The sequence below is a fragment of the Calypte anna genome, chromosome 1 (assembly GCF_003957555.1).
Source record: "Calypte anna isolate BGI_N300 chromosome 1, bCalAnn1_v1.p, whole genome shotgun sequence".
In the NCBI taxonomy this organism is placed as follows: domain Eukaryota; kingdom Metazoa; phylum Chordata; class Aves; order Apodiformes; family Trochilidae; genus Calypte; species Calypte anna.
Window position 1 is genome coordinate 31,819,771 of NC_044244.1, and position 21,326 is coordinate 31,841,096.

The following is a 21,326-nucleotide window of genomic DNA, read 5'->3' on the forward strand; positions in this document are numbered from 1 at the left end:
TTTTGAAATTGCACTGAGTATCCAAATAATGAGAAGAACTAACTTTCATTTCATTTAAATTTCTTCAGAGATTTTAAGATTTGACCTTCAAGTTCGCTAGAAGCCCATCAAATGATTTACTCTGCAGTTTTAGTTGAAATGAATTATTCCACTTCATCTCACAAGTAGCATAGGGAAGAGCAGATGGACCAGCTATGGGATGATTGAGGTGTTAGTGAACTGAAATATAATTAAGGAAATACACTGGTTAAACAAGCCTGTGAAAGTCAGAAGGCATTCCGTCATTAAGTAAAAGGTCAAATTATTGTCTATCTGATACCTATGTGCTATCTAGAAAATGTCTAATCTTCCCAAAGGGAGACTGCAAAATTCTTTTTCTTTCCTTCTCTTTTGATTTTATGCAGTAATCATTGAAAGACTGAATAATGAATTCAACTCCAGCATAAGTTCCATGTAGTAGAGTGTGTATGACTAAAATATCAAAGTCTTTAGTTTTCTTCAAAACACAACTTGTTCCTGCATAGCTACTACCATCTGTAAACCCCTAGTAACTGAAGGTCCAGGTATTTGTCCTGCAGCACCAATTATGACTATTAGAGGTACGTGATCCAGACTTAGATGTTGATTTCTGTTTTAAAACTGTCTTCAGCTGCATTTCATATTACAGCTCTGCTGACATTAATGCAAACTCTACTGGCATAAAAAATTCATTCCAGTGCTCTGGGAATGGGTTGCACTCCCCAAAAGCAAAGATTCTAATTGAAATTGGCCAATTAGCCTTGGTCTGTAATCAATGGACGATCACCACTTGCATGAAGTAATTTTCCCAGCTATTTTGGATGAGCCAGCTTCCTAAGGTGTTTCTGATTGGTTTTTCACTCCTTCATCTACCTCCTGTTGACCCTCAGCTGTTTTCTCCCACTGACCACTCTCATGGAGGGTCTTGTTACACCGGGTCCTTCTTCTCCACAGAAGATCTCCACTGTAATGATTCACCTCTGCTATAACATGCATTGTACCATTGATTATCAATCTGGTCTTACTTTCAGTTTATTTATAAAATTTTACCAAATTACACACAAACATCAGCAACTAGTAACACATATGCTTAGTTCATACTCTATGTCTTTAAAGTTCATATACGCACATTACTGGTTCTGTGCAGCTTCCTACTTACAATACTGTAGCACAGATGTTTGAATAGACTTTGTAAGACCTTTTATAGGCCACAGACATTGCTTTTTAGTCTATTTTCTGTCTGCTTGTCAGTCATGCACTCAAGTTCTCCATTATGTCACTTGCACAGCTACATTAATTACCTCATGTATTTTTCCGGCTTTCAAATCACTGCTTTAGCTTGCACTTATCTCTCCCTGCCAGCTACAGAGGGAGTTGGATGACTGCTTCAAACTAGATACTTAGTTTTAAAGCAGCTAAACTTGGAAGAAGATACTTCACAGGCTAATACTTTTGATTTCCAAACTAAGACCCTAAGAAAGGTTTGATTTTTAGAAAAGAGGGAGCCTTCATCTTCTGAATATGAGTCCATATTAAGCACTCACGAGTTGAAAAAATCAAAATCACCAAATGTTTTTTATAGTATTGATGAATGAAATAGAGATTTTTCATGCCTAAACTAGAGAGCACTCCTTCAACCAATGCTATCTTTAAAATTTACAAAAACATTCTTTACACCTGTTGTGAGCTGACATTCTCCGTGCTTTACTTTGCAACCAGAAAAACTGTCCTCTCCCCAAAGCAGTTGAAACCTGATGAAAGTACCACTAGTTTAGATGCATATTTATATGCACTTATGTGTTATAGAACATACATTATGTTCTATAGAAGTGAATTTTAAACACAGGGAATTTTAAACAGCCAACTGTGCTCCCAGGACATCAAGTGTTATTCTTGGTTATGTTAGAGGATTAATTGTATCCTCTACAAAGGTCAATGTAGCAGGCAAAGATTACAAAGAAACTGCTTTAGAGATGGCTATCTCCTGGATAAATTAACTGGTGCTTTATCTTGATTATGGTTTATTCTATTTTCTTAAGTAGGTGAATCCCACAGTCAATAAATACGGTTTAGTCAGCGTTCATTGAAAACTGATCTTCTCCACAAGGGAAATCTATGGCAGATCTGTTCCTTTAACACAATGAAAATGTTTCACTTCACAGTCCAGACAAATGGAGCCTAGGTTTGGTATTTCATCAAGCTGGACAACTAATGCACTTAAATAACTCATACTGCTAAAGCACTGATTATACTTTCCTCTTTTTAGAGTATTTAGGCACATAGAATTAAAAATTATGGATTATTCTTGCTTTGGTTTCTTTTTTTTTCCCTTTATGAAAAAAATAAATAAATAATTAAAAATATACATAGAATTGTGCTCTTCTAAATCCTAATTAAGACATGACTAGAGCTAGGAAGAGGTCAGAGTTCATCTCTCAAAGGAATTAACTGTTTTCTTACTCAAATCCTTTGGCACAACAATTACAGGACACAATTAGGTACACAAGCATGTATCATAAGAAAGCTGGGTAAAGAGTCTATTATATGCTTATAAAATTCTTGTATGGAGTAATACTTGTAAGAAATAATAAGTGGTTTGTTTTCTGTACTCAGTTAGTCAAGTAGTTTTGTGAAGGCAGCATTCAAATTCTACCTAAATGCCATGCTAGTCGTCTGGAGCTTACCCTAAATTTTTCACAGGGTCAAGCCCAAAGTGAACCAGAAGGGTCTTTTCTTGATCTTCTAAATATATGAGCAGTTTATGGTATTGTTTGATATTATAGAGAAATTTGGTTAAAAGTCTGGCCATAAGATAGAATGATTTATCCATGATCTTCTGACAGATTGATTACATTAAATTCTTTGTGCTTTTTCTAGATTTCTCAATAGATTACAATAGTAAATTCTGGCTGGTTTTGTTTGTATAGCAATCCAAAACTTGGAAAGTAATTTCCTATCTAAAAATGAAAGAAATTTGTTCAATTAATTTTCATTCAGGTTATTATTGTACTCAAGGAGACTTGTGACACTTGGCAGACTGCAGAACCCTGACAACTTTGCAAGTCAACAGAGAATGATTATTTGTAGAATCAAGCCCAAATATTTCCAGGTTTGCAATTCTGTAGCAGATGAGATATCATTAACTGAATGAACTGAAGATAGATGAGGAATTTATTTCTGCTTTGTTTTAAATTATAATGAAGTAAAGAAAAAAAAGGTATTATTAAAAAAAATATAATTGCACATAATTAAAGTTCTTGTGGAGCTCACTTTCTTCCACTGCCTTTACCTTGTTATATTGATCTAATGCATGACAAGGATTGTTTTCTTTTAGGAAAAATGTACATTCTTTTTTTTTTTTATTAGAATACGCTACAGTGACAGAATAATTTCACATTTTAGCATACATGGCATTACCATCTTAGGATCAGGTAAAGCAAAATTACCCATCAGTTATATTATCTCAGGTCAAGTGATCTAACACAAAGTCTTTCATAGCTATCTGATCAGAAACATAGTGAACGTAGAGTAAAATGTACATCTCACAATTTATGGTGGTTCCAAAAGAAGAAGCTGTTGTTTGCAGTCAAAATCTGTTGCTCAGAGAGTAGGACATTGTTTAATTTTTCTTCTTTCCTTTTGGTTTTGTTGTTGCTGTTTGTTTTGTTTTGTTTTGTTTTTTAACCTTGCCCTCTGCATTGGTTTGTGATTACTTATTATTTTCAAGTTTTCTTAATAATCACTAAAGCTAAGACTGTGTCAAGAAAAAATTTAGACATGAATGAATAGAACACCTTATAAAAGAGGTGCATTCATTCTTGCGTGACCTAATTTTATCTGAATTCTGTAGTTTATGTGCTGATGTCTCCTTGCAAATCTTGCATATATTATGCTAATGTTAATCTGAAAACAGACTTTTTTTTCACTGCTCACTTGTTATGTTTTTTCTGCATTGATCTACTTATACCTTAAGGACTGCTATATCATCTGACATTTCTACTCAGTCTTAAGACAGAAATAAACCGTCCTTTGTTTTATGGTTAGGGGGCTCTCTGAACACAAATGTTTTGCAGGAATGGAAGCACTAAGTCAGTTCAGACAGAGTGACATTAAAAGAATGAAGTGAAATGCAATGTGTCAAAGATTTACTGCCAAGAAAAGCTTATGATTTTCATATAGTGAAAGCAACATAGCGTCTATCCACATTTAGAGTTAGAGTACTACTGGTACCCCTGTTGAGAACAACATATTGAGACAGAATTTATAGAAGCACATCAAGGAAAAATAAGGTATATTAAATTCTGCAAAAAAAAGTAATCTTGGAAAGAAATATTCAGTTCTCCAGATGTAGTTCAATACATAAACTAAAAGTACATATGAAAGTTCATACTGTGTAATTCAACTGCTAAATCTAATAATGTAAACATGGAAATTTTTTTATAATTACCACATTAAACAGAACAGTACATTTGCTTACACTGGGCAGGTCTAGAGCTGATTTGGGGCTTTGGTAATCCTGGAGAGGAGCCATGGATGGACCTGTATGACATTTGACTTGAAAAAGGAGTGGAGACCAAGACAGCAGATCAGGGACAGAGTCTAGGTGAGAGTCTTGCTCACTGAAGCTGTATATGATAAATTTATAAACATTTTTTTGTAATTTGTCTCATCATCTCTCTCCCCATATTAGTGATCACCATCTTTATGAAGCATGGCTTCTCAGACAGAGATAAGTAAAGTCTTAAAAGCAACTGCCAACTTTTGTGACATTCCTGGGCAGCTGCCTCTGTGGGTAGCATGTGTTTGAATACAATATCACTGCTGTTCTGAGAATGCATTGATAATTATCTGAGAAGAAATTTCCCCTGGCTGAAACCACTGAAGGAGGCATTTACCTCACATTTACTGATTACATCATATAGTGATAACTTCTTTTGTGTTGGGAGGTTAGGATAGTCCAGGAAATTTATTCAGCATCTATGGCCTCTGACTTGACATCTATATACATTAAATCCAAAATTATTTCATTGAGAAGGGGCATGATAAGTTTTGTTGAACATTATTCTCCAATATAATACATTTTTCATTATGTATTTTGTCGTGTGTTGTTAAAGATCTAGCAACATCTATTTTCAATAACCAAGTCTGAGATCTGACTATAGTGTTCATTATAAAAAGTTACTAAATTAACTTTGGTATTGTTTTTGATTTGAGATGTTTAGCTCAGCTGATTTTAGCTGGAATAGATTTAATTTTCTTTATAGGAGCTGGTATGGGGCTGAGTGTTGAATCTGTGAAAAGACAGTGTTGATGATACAGGGGTTTTCTCACTTTTGCTCTTCTGATTCTATACTCCATCCCACAGCTGGAAAGTGAACAAGCAGCTGTGTCAGTCTTCATTGCCGGATGGGCTTAAAACACAATACTAGCTTAGGCTGATGTTTCACTATTTCAACACAAAAAACTCAGATGTTGCTGAAACACTATTCTGCCTAGATTAGCCTTTTTGGTAAACTTTTCCTCAGTGAGTCTGCAATCTCTATGCTGTCGCAGTTTTACAGCAAAATATTCTAATTAGGAATAAATATCTCTCTGCCATACTATATCATCCTTAGAACATGCAGTCTCAAAGGATAAAGGGAATCTTTAAAGACAGAACCTTTAAAGGTCCCTTCCAACTCAGACTATTCTATTCTATGAACTTCTGCAACTTTTCTTCAATTGTATTTCCATAGTGTACTGGGTTTGGATCTACAGTCAGTTCACTGAACTGCAGGCAAATATCTTTTCTATCCTGCATTGATTCATTTGCCCAATAAATATGAAAAGGAGGGATGATCAATTTGAATGAAGCCAAAAGAAAGATCAGAGGATAAGCATATCCTTTGTTTCCAACAGTATTGGAAACAAGAATCTGAGACTAAATTGAAGGTAAGGGGAAGGGGAATAACAACAAGGATATTGGAACAGACAGTCCAGAAGGCAAAGCTAGGTTAGTCTGTGTTTTAAAGGCTGAATTTTCATCTTTAAAATATACTGAAAACAGTTTCAATATTCATACAGTAAATAACTTTTTTTCCTTTATGTATCAAATTCTCAGTCCTTGCATCAAAGTATACTCTTCTGACAGATTTAGTAATTTAGAAATTTTCTTGCATTTTACAGTCCCCGTTTAATGATTTTTCAATTAAGAGAGTAAGTAGAAGTTCATGGAGGTAATTTATACCATGTTAATGTCAGTGACTAACAAAAGTGGCTTGAATTGTCTTTGTGTGTTTCTCTCCCCTTTGCCTGCAAAGAATGTATGCCTAATGCATAGATGGCTAAATGAGATTAATTAAATTCCTATTGCTGTTTTATTGGGCAGATATGAAGGTGTGGTGAGATATGGACCACAGGAGGCAAGCTTAAGCCAAAGTTTTCTTTTGGGATATTTCATAGTAGCATTCATCCCCTCCTGGCTGACCTGGGTACTAAGCTTTCCATGCTGCTATACGAAGTGTTCAGACCAAAAGTCCCTGATATCATAGAACAATAAAGCAATATGGAGGTTCAAAATTAGGAAACAGATTTTCCCCTTCCATGTAGGTGTAGTCACTGAGGCAAATGAAGCCCTGCTCCTCTACTGCTTTCTCAGGATGCTGGTTATTTCCTTTTGTGATCTGTGCATACACTGCAGCCAGTCTTACTGTGGTAGTGCATTCTATGACTCTTTTGATCAAATTTAATAGAAATTTTGCAGGTAAAAATTTATCTCCAGATGAAAATTTCAAATCCAGCCAGGGCTAGGTGTGGCTGGTAAACATTATTTGTTGGTAATTTTCTTTTTCTTATGTTTCGGGCTGTATGCATACATCTGTAATGGATACTTGGCATGAACAACCCTTTTTAATCCTCTAAAAGCAGGCATAACTAAAACAACCCAAACCACATCCATTTCTAATAATTGATGTTCATTCAGCATTGGCAAGTATCGATTATAGGCTTAAATGGAAGTTCTTCATAATATTGATTTGGATGCTTTTGGCTTGAAACTGGAACATGAATGCCATTAACGGAGGACGGTCACATTTCTTAAAAATTAAGCAGTCATTAAATTTGTGTGATTCATTACCATGTTTTTGTGGGATAGACGGTATGTCCTTGAGGAAATGTCAAAAATGTGTTAAACATTTCAACATTTGCAAATAGATTACAATAACAAATAATCACAAAATCTTGCAATAGGCACTGCAGTTCTTTTTATACTAAGATTTGCTGAAGAAAGAGATTTTTAAAGAGAAAAGGAAAGGAAAGGGGAAGAGGGAGAGAGAGAAGGAAAATAATTTGCTATGTACTGCTGCTTTATAACACTGACACAGCTGTTTTAAAACCTTGTCTGAAAAATACAGTTGCAAACATGCCTAAAGGACGGGGAAAATGTGAAGTTGGATGAAACACTTAGGTAATTATTACTGTATTATTGGAGAGCAGTATCTGATTGAAAGTGTTATGTACATTTTGGAGATTATTCTGTTTCCATGAAATGTCTGAAATGTAAGCACAAATTTCCCATTAAGCAGTTCTTAAAATAGGCCTTTTTGGTGTTTTTATTTTTTTCATTTGTTTGTTTTGTTTTGTTGTTGGTGGTTGTTGTGCTAGTGTCAATAATGAAGGAGTTTCCTCTAAGAATGGTCTTTACTTCCACCTCCAAAGTAACACTGAAAAATGTAAATGAGATTTCAGTGTAGATTAAACTTTACTATTGATTTGAAACTTGTTAATAGGAAAATCTTCTTTAGGAATATCTAAAAGATATAAAGATAGAAGATATAAAATCTATATATTGTAAGAATATATACACAGAAATGCTTGAGTTGTTCAAATAATAACTGAAACCAATAAAATAGAAAGCTGGCATCTTGTAACATATACAGAATTAGGGAGAAAACAAGGTGTACAGACATGGTCATCATCTTCTATTGATCAGCTATTTAGCCTAGCTTTCCATTGTAGAGAATTTGCCCTAATCTTGTAATGTTCATTTGTTAGTATAATAGAGCATATTAAAGTTTTCATCAAAGCTGATGGAACAAATACCTGAAAATATGAGAAGAATAGTGCATTGAAAACTTGTTTAATTGTTAACATTGTTAAATCAGTTAATGGTGTCTTAACTAGTTAAGACAGCAAGGGATATTGCTTCTGACACAAAAGAAAACATCTGAAGGGTGTAGCCATTCTGATAACTTGGACTTTGCTAATACAAGGTCCATGAGACTCTAATGAAGTTGGACAATAATTACACTGATTTTACGTCCTTGAAACAAACTGCTATACTTGTACTGAAAGGTCCTGGCAAATGACATACAAGTCAGATGTAATTTTTAATAAAAAGGTGTACTTTCTACATCCTTTGAAGACATAGTTTTGCCAGAAAAGAGTTTATGAAAACAACAGGATCTTTTTCACTTTATAAGACTCTTTAACTTAAAAAGAGAATAGTGTTTCAGCAACATCTGAGTTTTTTGTGTTGAAATAGTGAAATACCAGCCTAAGCTAGTATTGTGTTTTAAGCCCATCTGGCAACTAAAACTGACACAGCTGCTTGTTCACCTTCCAGCAGTAGGATGGGGTAGAGAGTTCTCTATGACTGTCTATGTCATTGACAGAGCTCATCACTTTCAGTTGTTATATTTTCCCAGTGGTTAGATGGTTGCCCTTTGAGTCCAAAACTAAGTCAGGTTTTCAATAAAACAGAATTAACACAGGTTTATTTCACGGAACTGTTCTTTCTTTTCTGGCACCTATGTTCTATAACATTTAAAGTCTATCCACCAATACCTATGTGTTCATTTTTGGCTCATATTGGATGTAGGTCCTGATCCTTAGTAGGCTATAAAAACTCAACCTTGAAATAGAAATTACTTTGGAGCATTGATTTCAATGACACAGTATTTCTGAAAGGCTAATTACAAAAGCACCCACACTTAACAGACAAACTTCCTGAACAGATTTGCTTCGTCCACTCCATTCCTTATCTCTTCAGTTAAAAACAGAAATTATGTTTGCACCTAACATCTACACAGATTAAAAGCATTTTGTGCATAAGGATGTTGTTGCAAAGATAAATTATCATGGAAATCTTCAAAATTAAAACACCAAGGAGTCACTTTAGATAATAGTAGTTCCCAGACCTTCTAGCCTTCCTAGAACCTCTGTAACCATTGTGCCTCTTATTAAGAATTATTGTAAATGAATGCATTAGTTATGAAAACAAATTGCATGACTAAATATTTCCCAGCAAAAAAAAGACATGTTTTAATAAATCATTCTATACCCAGAGAGAGTAATTTTTCCCCTCTTATTTTGATACTCTCTTTCTTTCCCAGTAAGTCCCTAGAATTTTGAACGATATTAATTTGATTTTATTTTTGCTTACAGTGAAGTATTTGTGCTGCAGTAAAGTCTTTTGGTCTCCGTTGACAATGGAAAAATCATTGTGATAAATGCATAGATTAGTGAAACAGGAAAGATCCTAAATAATTTACATTTGCTGAACAGTATCGGAAACAGCACTAACAGTGAAGAGAACAAGTTTTTTCATAATGAAAAGCTTGTTTAAAATGAATCCTTTTAAAAAATTAAATACAAATTCATGCAAAAAAACATACAGCAACAGTAAAAACATATATTACTATTATATGATTCTATATATGTTAATGGGAAAATGACTTCATAATTTGGACTTTGAGACTTCTACCTAAGAATTCAAAAAGGTACCTTGCAGAATTTTTGTAAGCATCAATTTTAATCTCTCTTCTAGAGTTTTAAATGTCTATATTACATAGAAATGTTGAACTTATGTGCTTCTAACAGAGCATAAAAGCCTCAGTTCCCATTATTCTTATAGACAGTGAGAAGTAGGCACAAGTGGAATTATCTGCTGTATACAACTTATTTTTGCTCCATTCTTTACCCCAGAAGAAAGAGTTCTGGGAGGTGACAGAATAGACAGTAGGCAGTAAACTGGTTCTCATTTATTGAACAGTGAGTTGAACTGGTACAAATAGTGTGACAGTCTTCACATTTTGAAATAAGTATGTACCAGGCCAGTCCCTTCTACAACCTTAGGGTCCATACACATTGTTGTGAAAGTCACCAGCTGTATATATGTACAAGAGTACATATATACAAAGAGCTGTATGTACAACTCTTTTTTAATAATTTCAATGCAGTTTGCTTAGGACAATGTTGAGAACAGCATTCATAAAAACTTTGAAACTTTGTTTGCAGAGGCCATGGGGCAAATAAGAAAAGAAATAGTGATCTCCATCACTACTGCAGGCTTCTGAACAATTGCATTCCTGGAGGACATTTCCATGTAAATGCTAATGCACTGAATAAGTGGCCTATGTGCCCACAGGTTAGGAACGAAGTGAACTAGAGAAAATTGCTTTTAAGGAATTCCTCTTCCTTTCCCTGTTCTTATGGTTGCTTTGGAAGATTGATTAGGCAGTCTGAACTTAGTCTGGATTTAGCTGGATTTAGGTAAATACAAGATTTATCTACAACATAATCTTTCATCTTGCTTCCCTCTTCAACACTTCAGAAATTACCTGCAATAACCGTGCTGGTTTGCAACCAGACCTTGCAGCCCACAGGTAGACCCTGCCAATATATGTGTATGAAAATGTGCTAAGTTCATGAAGTGGATGTATCATCCATGAAATGGTTTTTTTCAAGGAATTTGAAAAGTCTCTGACATTCCTATGTGGTGCTCGCTAGGGCAGATAGTTTATGCTTGGTATTTTCCTGCTGAATACAAGCAACTTACAGTGTGTAAGCCTGTTAACGTGACTGATTTGAGTTGCTCAATGTAGGGTAACAGTGTAATGTAGGGTAACGTTTTCATGGAGGGTTATGTGGGATCACATAAATTGCAAATGGAAATGTTTCTAAGGGAGATAAAGAAAGGCCCACTAGGTCTGCCATTACTAGTTCTCTAGTAAATTTTTAACTACTGCATTCTCTATGAGCATGTTTGATTAACTATGTTAAACATTCTTCCAGTTTTCATAGTCATTTCATGATAAGAGCATCCCATCCAGATCAGACAGAGAAATGCACAAATGTTTTCATCAATTCATGCAACAATGCCCTAGGTTATTTTTGTGGAGAGTTAGCTCAACATTAGAAGTAAGGATATACAAACAGATCAGCTTGTATTTTTATGTTTCCAATGATGATGTGTCCAGGGGCAATTACACTTAAGAATCACAATGACTGTCTCTACAGTGGCTTTCATAGATGATTTTTCATTACTTAAAGTCTGTGATTAGTCTTTACTGGAATGAAAACAGAACACTTTAGCATCATATCTCCATGCAAATACATTTATTTTCCCAAGCCACAAGTTTCCACACCAATGTAGAGTTGTATTAAATTACTTAATTACCAGTAATTTTCTGTCACAGCATAAACCCTGCCTATGCTTTAGATAGTTACTCACAAACCTGGAGCCTGAAATTTCACTAGTGTTAGGTAATTTCAACAAAGCTCAGATGAGATTCCATCAAACCTGTGTAAAACATAATAGAAAACATGCTATCTTTCTACTGATGATTCAAACATTTCTTAGGCAGGAAATTATATCTTCTCTCTGCAATAACTTCTTTTCTTTTGCTCTTTTTTTTCAAAATTGTCCTAGCTGAATTCAGCCATTTCATAGGCCTTTGGAAAAAATCTTGCATGTATGTGATTTCATAATCTTTTTCAAACCAGGCATCCTTTTCATGTAAATCTAGTCCAATAAGAAGAACTGATTAACCTTTTCAGATTGCATGAAATTTCATAAAATTGCTAAACTAATGATTGCATCTGTATCAGGTTGAACTTTAGGGTAAAGTTAGCTGGTGAAGGACCTTGACCCTGAAGTCTCATCTATTTTTGATTCCAATTTAATGAACACATTCAAACTTCATTGCTTAATTTCATCACACATAAATGAAGTTTGCATTTTGATTAGGTAATAATTCTATGTCATTCTCTGTATCACTTGAGGATATGCCCACGAAACATCTAATCCAAGCTGATGAGTTCTAAGAAGGGCATATATGTATGTTTTGGACTCATTAATGTTTGGTTCTTATCTACCTAGAGGTATTTGTATTTCATTTCATAATAAAATAAACATTTGAATTGTTAGTCTCTCTTTATGCTCTGCATTATATTTTGTACTTCTCAGATACTGTTTCATTTCTCACTGAGTAATGGTGACAAGTACAGCTGTATCAGTCTGATAAAACTTCATTAGGAGACAGGGAGATATTGGTCTTGTATTTCTCAAGTATTTTACTTTCAGGAAAAAGAAAAAAAAATGACGCTCAATGAGCTTCAGTTGTCTCTTCTATTATCTTGTTCTTATTTCCCCCCCTCCCAGCTCCTAGCTCCAGGCTATTATATTTCTTGAAAAATACAGTCTTCCTGGAATTTTCTCTCCTTTTCAGGTTGTTTATGTATTACCCACACATTATGTGACAAATGGATGCAGAAGGTTTCTAATATAGAATTTTTAGTGAAGAGACGGTGGAATACACCAAAACAGTGGAACACTTTCTTAAGTTTGGATTTCTTCATCATAGAAAAAGCTGCAACTAAAGATGAACCATAGGATATATGGAATGTGGAAGAAAACAGGCAAAAATGAGGCACATAGAATAAAACTTAAGCTGCAATAGGTGCTCACTGAGGACGAAATATAGATGGTATCCTGTGCCACGCTATCAGTGTGGATGCTCTTTTCTTAAGGCCCACATGCAGGAACAGTTTAAGCATGGAGAATTTCCCATAAAGATCAAAATAGTCGATCTTCTTTCACAAAATTTCATGAGTATTTAAAAAGCTGTGAAGCCTGAAAAAGACATTCTAAATATTTCACTGTGGATCTCTATTCAAGAAAAAACAGCATCTGACATGCCATACTGAGAAGAAATATTTCTGTCCTGCAAAGCAAATGCACTTTTGACATTACTGAAACAAACTATGTTTGGTTTGTTACAATTTAGATAGTTCATAGAGATTAATCTCTATCAAACAATGCTATTAATTTTTCTACACTATAGAAGACATTTAATCATCCCACATCTGCAGTTTCAGTTTTTTCAAACTTTGTAATGCTTTCTTTTCTGTGTTGGTGACTAGTGGTTTAGTTTTTTGAAGAGATCTTGTTTATACCTGTAATCTATTTTTTTCTGCAGTTTATCTTCAAGCAATAATGGTACCTTGGAGATGTCAAGCTCTGTAATTAGAGAATCTCTTAAATGAGGAACACTGGTGGCAGTCATTGCAACTATCAGCAGTTTTTCACTTTTCACATGAGGACACTGTTTGCTAATTGGATTAAGTCTGGCTCTGGCTGTAATCTCTACAAGCAGTAGTTAAAGAAAGAACTGCCATGTCACACCTGGTTTGTGGGCTGGAAGGTGATGAACACAGCTAATAAAAAGTAATTTAACGTACAGCCCATGCACATAATTAACTATGCCTTATTTCCTTGATTAAAAATCTGCTTATCAATGATAATGGCTCAACTAAAAGACGTGGTAGTATTTTAAGGTAGAGTAGATACTTATATTACCTGAATAAGTTACTGTTTAAGAGGGTGAGAGAGTTTATCTTTTTTTTTTGTGGCATTGCTGTTCTTTTCACCTCCACAGTCAAGTAAAGTTAAGGGCCTTGCGAGTTTGTTTTTCTACAGTGAAGACATTTAACAGATTGAGGTACCAATCAAATGTAACTCAGTGTACCTCTAAGGTTTGTATTTTTCTGAGCAGCACCATCAAATTGAAGAGGAAGCTGCTAAGGCAATCTAAGGCTGCCAGGAATGTGAACAGAAAGTTTTCATTTTTGTTGACTTACCCTGGTGACCCCATTGTTGAAGTTTAGCATCTCTTGATTTCTACTGGTTGTACCAATTTGGGTGCCTTTTTTCCCATGTACAAATGCTGATAAATAGATACAACTAAATCAATTCTCCTCTTCATTTGCAGTGAGAAAAGCCTCTGGTCATGATTACTCAGTTGTCTCAGTCATCATTGGCGTTTAACTCTACACTTATTGAGCCTGAAGTGAAAGACAAAATAAATACGGTTTATGATTGCTCAATGATCAAAGATTTGGTGCGCTATACAACCTCTGGCATAAGGGTATAACTACACTATTTGGTGGTTTCTTCAGTCTTTATAGATCCTAATAAGACATGGATTCAAGGCTTTTGTTCAATAGCACTGCAAAGGAGGATAATCAAGAACTGATGACTCTGCAGAGGTTTGGAAATTCAGTCTAGAGGAAATTCAATCTAAATAACATTGACCTGACAAGGATAGAGAAAGAAACAGTTGACAGAGACTAGAATCTCTAAAAAGGACTTTGGTACAGTGTGCTAAAAGTACTGGTAGAATTTCAAGATGGGTTGAGAGGTTATGGGCAGTAAGAGAATAAAGAAGCTTTATTTGGACCTATAATTATAATAGCTGAACTCCTGCGGGAGGTGATTTTTTTCGGATTGACTCTTGGTATGTGTTTGCAGCCATCTGAAACATTTTGAAAGAGTAGGAGTATACTTTAAAAATGCTACATTTTCCATAACCCATCTAAGTACTGAGCTAAAGATGAAGAAGAAGTCGAAGGAGGTGACTACTCAAGAGTTTGAGAGACTGTGAGAAGCTCATCAGCAGTGGTTCAGTAAAGTCACTCAGAAAAATCATACAGTTATGGAAAGGTGTATTTTAGTTCCCTAAAAGAGTAAAATAATTTTCTGTTTCCTACTGCATTTCAGAGAAGTCATATTCTGTCAAATATGGAACTAATAGGCTGTAGAATGCAAATGCAAAACTAATTCTTAAAGGGAATAGTGTACTCCCTCCAAATGCACATATAGTTTAACAGTCCCTGTGGAAGGGATAGAGTGTGTTGATGTTGTATGTGCTAGTCATTTGTCTTGATAATGTATTCTCACGTTCTGGAAATTTATGAATACGTTTGCACTAATAAGATTAAGCCTGACATGAGCACTCAAGCCTGCAATCTCCCATATACTGTAAATGTAAGAGCAGACTATGAAATAGTTTTGGACCAGGCCAACAAATACGCATGCAAAAATTTCCAAACATAACTCACAAGTAATGTCCAATAAGCATTTTCATTCAGTTACTGTGCTCTAGGAAATATGTGATTTTAGTACACACAGCCCATTCTGTGTCAGCTGGCCTCAGGAACAGAGATTCATTCCAGGAACACTCAATTTATTGGTACAATTATGTACTCACATCTTAATACCAAAATCACATCTTCTCAATTGTAGGACAACAGCAGAGGAGCAGGCCTGTGTGGGATAGAGAAATGCTGTGAATTCCCTGGAACTGCCTGACCCTGAGAAGAACAAAAAGCTCTAAAGAACCTAAGGAATTTACCATCAGGAGGATGTTATGTCCTGGTACGAGGTGCCTCCAGTGAGAACGTGTAGATAAGGTTTTATGTTAGTAGAAAGAGCTCTTTGAGGTGCAAATTGTAGAACAATCAATAGATATTATATAAATTATATAGATATTATCTAAATATAATGAATCACACAGTAAACTGGTTCTGATTGTTCAGCAATTGGTGTCTGTGCTTCATGTCTTCTATCACTCAGTCACAAATCTTTGCTTAAAACTTAACCGTTGACATCTTAAGGAACAATGGGATGTTTGCCTTTCAGTAGTCTCTCTGGAAGTATTAGTGCATTGCCACTGAAGAATTGCCATGAATTGTTTGATTTACATGCACCATATGATTTCATGCATGATGTATATAGGTTGTGTCAGCTGTCTTTTCTAAGTAATTTTGCCCTTAATTTTTCAGTTTAAATGCTAACAGTTCTTTCCAAAGTGCTCATCCCTGCAAGTCCTGAGTAGCTTTTATCGTGCTGATTATTCAGTTTCTGAGGTTTTTTGATTACTTTGAATCTTGATTCCTAGCAAGCAATTTTTTTTCTTATTTTTTTTTTCCTCATGAAATGACAAAATGGCTTTTTAAAGCCTTGGACTAAGTCCTTTTGACAACTCAGCTGTTGCAAATGCTTTGTCTATAGACCATGACTTGTAATTTGCAATGTACTGTGTAGGCAGCAGTTTTACAGGTACTTGTCAATCTGTTTTACTGTATTCCCTAACCTTGCTATTTTTTGTCTCCCACTGGATGTATTCCTCTTGTATTCCTCTTTATTTTATTTTCCTTTTAGCCCTCCAAGTTCTCTCTGCTATTTATTTAAGAAAAAAGGAAATTTTACAGTTTCAACTTACTAGATTAAAGAGTTTTATACTCCACTATTACACATATAATGAATTCTATTAGGCCACATGAGCACTGAAAGCTCTTAATTTCACTGCAGTTTTTATCACTGCAATAAAAGATCCTTTAGTGTTGGACAATTAAAGAGTATAAAAGAAGAGTCCTTACATAACTTTATATGATGACATGTATGATGTGCTTAGGACGTTCATTTAGGCTTTTCTAATACACATCTAAACATCTAAATATCTGAACATCTAATAAGCATCTAAAAGATGTTGGCTTTACATCTGCTGCAAATTATAAATGTATCTGTGTATGCAAATATTTATATAGCCAAAGTTCAGTGTTCCTTTGCAAAGGAATCTATGGCAAAATGCTCCATATTTAAAAAAACACCAGTCCAGGAAAGTGTGTTATCTTTAGTAAACATATCGTATCACATCCTCTTCATATTTCAGAAGATTTGGAGTATTCTTAATTAATATGGGGAGAGCTAAAAAACATAGTGGTATCTTTAGTTTCTTTTTTAAGGGGGAAGGGATGACCAATGGAATAATGAAATTTGTTTGGGTAAAAGTAGTAGAATCTGATTTGGATAAATAAAAGCCTCTTCCAGATATATGAGGACTGTATTTTGATATGGTATTTTAAGCAGATAGGTAGTAAACTTGCAAAAACAGATATCCAAAACTGCTTGCAATTTATGTTTCAGTAGCAAAATAGCTACTGTATAAGAAAAGACTGAATTTTGAAAACTGTCACTGAAGTGTTTTGACACTTTCTGAAAAGGAAACACTTTGTTTTGAAATTATATTTTTGCTATTTTTATCATGACTGAAATACTTCATGTTGATATACATATTTATCTTCTTTTCTGCTTTTAAGAAGAAAGTCTTCTAATAATTTGTTTTTCAGTTCAAGGGGAAAAGTGGCCAAGAAAATCATAACTCCTTTATCAACCAGTTTTAACAAAGCAGAAAATCTTCCTGACATACTGACTAATGTAAAGTTATGATTTTACAAATAAATATATTGGGGTGGGAAGTCTGTCATTATGCCCTCTGATATATTCTTCTTATGGTTATATAGATATGTATGTCAAATAGCTAGAATGAGGAAAAATAGTCAACCCTTGTGGTAAGTCAAAAAGCTTTATGATGATGCAAATAACTTCTTCAGTCAGAGACCTTGTACCCTCATATCATAGAATCATAGAATCATTAAGGTTGGAAAGAATCTCTAAGATAATCAAATCAAACTATCCATCCAAAACCACCATATAGACCACCACCACTGCCACAAGAAAAAAAAATATTTAAAATCTCTTTCAGTTAGGAAACACAATACTTCAGAAAATGATGGAAAGCATCCTCTTTATGCTTCACAACTAGCTGGATAGGACTCTGGGAGTCCTAGGACTCTGGGAGTCATAAAATCCTTTAAAATCCTGTATCTTGTAGCTTATATCTTCCTGATTATGGATTCAGATTGGCCAGACAATTGATGGAACATATAATAAATGTTTGCATTTGATCAGACATTGGAATGGGCTGCCCAGGGAGGTGGTGGATTCTGTGTCCCTGGAGGTTTTTAAGAGACTGATGTGGCACTCAGTGCCATGGTCTGGGAACCACAGTGGTAGTGGATTAAGGGTTGGACTTGATGATCTCAGAGGTCCTTTCCAACCCAGCTGATTCTGTGATTCTGTGATTCTGTGATTCTGTGAATCAAGGTATGCTGACATGTCACACATGCAGGTTTCACCAGATAAGGAAATACAGTTCTTAAAGAATTGGCAGTTCACCTGAAAACAGCAAATCAGTACTTAAGCTTTATCTGTAAAATGTATATGTTTACCTTTTCTTATCATTATAACAAAACCTTTAAGTAACTAATCAGTAAGAAAAAAGCCCCCACAAATTGTAAGAAAAAAGCCCTTACAAAACAGAAAAAAGGACAAATGGATTTAACAAGCTATTGGAATTTTCAATAAGTAATTTCAGAAGTGATTGATATGAAATTCGTTTTCTAGTACAACTATAATATTCCATCTTGTGTACATCAAGGACAAGACTGACAGTTATTCAGACCTATCAAAATTTTCAGCTATTTTCAGATACAGATTTCAAGAATGCTGAGAAACTGTTAAGGGACTAGTTCTAAATATTCTCCTGTCTTCAGCTGTTTCCCTTTTTTTTCTTTTTTCTTTCCTTGACAATGTGCTGCTTTCTACCTTAAACTCATTTTTACTTTCTAATGCAAATTAGCTTTTAATGTCACTTTACAAAAGAGTCACCAGGAGACTGCAGAGTGTTAGGGTTTTTAAAGGTTTTTGTTTGTTTGGTTGGTTGGTTAGTGTTTTGGAGATTTTTTTGTTTGTGTTTTTGTGTTTTGTTAAGTGTTTCTTCTTTTCTCTCATACCGAGTTTCCTTCAAAACTGTCTGAAACTCTCCATAACTGGAAATCATAAAGAAAAGCTGACAAAGGTTAAAATTTCATCTGAATCCTCTCCTCTTTTCTCCACATCCTCTAATTATCTATCCAGAGAAATTTATAATGAAATCAAGTTCTGGGCCAGCACTATAATGAACCAGTAGATTCCTCAATTACAGTGAAGTGTGGTTGTGTTTTATTTTGTTTTGGTTTATTAGAGAATAATGCGGGGATATAATTTTTCCTTCTTTTGGAACCAGGTTTCCAGCCCTGCACTATGGTAAAACTTTGTCAGCTCATTCTCTCTCTCTCAGCCTTGATGGAACTCCTGCAGTCCACGAATCTAATCCCTTCCCCAGCACCAGCACAGTGGGATCTGGTGAGCACAGAGAAACATGAAATATGGAGTGAGAAGATTCCCTGGGAGTACATTTAATGCTGAATGTCTCTGGCTCTCTTTCCCTCTCTCCTTCTTTTTCTGTCTGTATGATGGAGGTGGAGTGCAGGGAACAATTCTATTCTCTGTTTAACATAATTATGTGTTTTCATAGCATTGTGAATGGTTTAATTGGAAAGAAATGTTCCTAAGGCAAACTTATATGTGGTTTCTTTACATTGTAAAAGGTTTTGTGCTTATTCCATAAAAAAACGAACATCTTTTATACAAATAACTGAAACTCTTAATTAGTCTTCATTTTAATCAAATGATGATCCCCTTTAACAGTGATTAAATTGCGATTGCTAGATAAATTAAGACAACAGCATTTAGTTTAATTAAATTAGGTATGGTATTGGTTCTTATTACCAGTGTGAGTGACTGACATGACAGAACTGCAAATTTCTATGCTTTATAATTTAATAATTTGTTTGTGCAGGTGAATGCATTTTATCATTAAAACAAAATAATTAACAGGATTACATCACTGTATTAAAAAAATACCCTAATTTGAGATTCAAAATATTTTCATATCAATTTACTTAGATTTTCAGTCTTAAATCCAGGACTCCTAGATTTTTTCTCAAACTACTCCTCGATAAATGAATACTATGTACATTTTTAAAAATATAAACATATTTATTTGTGCCCAATACTCTTTTCCTTTGAATCTGAATTATGCTGGTTCCATTGAAAAGTCCTTTAACTTAAAATAAATTTCCTGTTTCAAAGTTCCATTTTTGAAAATTTATCTTTTCCTGTTTCTTAAAATTCTGCTGTTCCTTCTGATAACAAGAATGCAGCACTTTGCTTCAAATTTACATTACATTGAGATGTTTCTTCTCAGAGACTATAGCTGAATAGACAGTACCTAAGCATATTTGGATGTGTTCATGAAATCTAAATTTTACTTATAAAAGAGACAAATAAGGAAATAGTTTGGTTAGAAAAGAGAAATGAATGGAGCACAAAGAAGAAGTACATTCCTATTTGCCATCTTGTTATTCAAAGAGAAGACACATACAACAAAATTGAAACCCAAACTTACATTTTTTTTTTCATCAGTAATAGAATGCCTTTAAGAAAAAAGTTGTTAATGCTACAAGTTAACATGGAAACCAAGATGTCAGATTTTAGAAAGAAAATCCACTTTAAACAAATATTCAAAACAGAAACTGTTATACAGGTAAAAAAAAGAGAGAGGATTATTCTTATTGAGAAGGTGAGTAGAGAACTCAGACTGTGAATTGCTTATTCCTTCAGGCGTTTTGAAATTCTGATCATATTCAGAGATGTAGTACTGGACTTACTGGATCACTGAAGTGAAATGGGGATTGTATTGTCATTTTCTTAATTTTGTGGGGTTTTTCTTTCATTTTCTCCCAAATGTTTTTTCTATTTTTTCTAATTCTATTCAGACCTCTTTCAAAAAATTTCTATTTCTTTGGCAGCTTCCTAGACACCAGAGTAACAATACAAAATGTTAGCAGAACCTGATTTAAATATTTTCTGTTTGTTCTTTTTGGTTGGTCAGTTAAGGAGGTGTTGTTTGGTTAGTTGGTTCTTTGCCAGAGCACACATCTAGATTAACACCTAAATAAAGACTGAAGATCATAAATCACACTTTTGCAGCTGATCTTTCAACTGCCCCCATCTACTGTACTTTGTTTCACATTGTAAGACAAGTGATTAGAATTATTTTGAATGAAACTAAACTGGAAGATGAGCTCAAGAATTTTGCTACTAATGGACATTCTTCTGAAAGGATCAGGATAGGGCTATTCCAAGCTAGAGCAACAGCAAAACATAAGTGGAGGAGATTCTATGCCTCCAACAAAAATTACTTTACCTTACAATAGTCCCCAGTGTCACCTCACCGTAAAGTTTGCCAGTACATAGTAAATAAATAACAATTAAAAAGCCTCATTTTCACAACTCTCAAAGAGTGTGTATAAAAAATAATTCACTGCCTGTGTATATATTGAAAGATATCTAATATGGGCAGTACGAAGGATTTGAAGGACTTGAATGTAACCAAATATCTGGTTACATTTTCTCACTGTCATGAAGGCTGATGTTTGGAAGATATTTCAGATATAAATAAACCACAATAACATATTTTCTG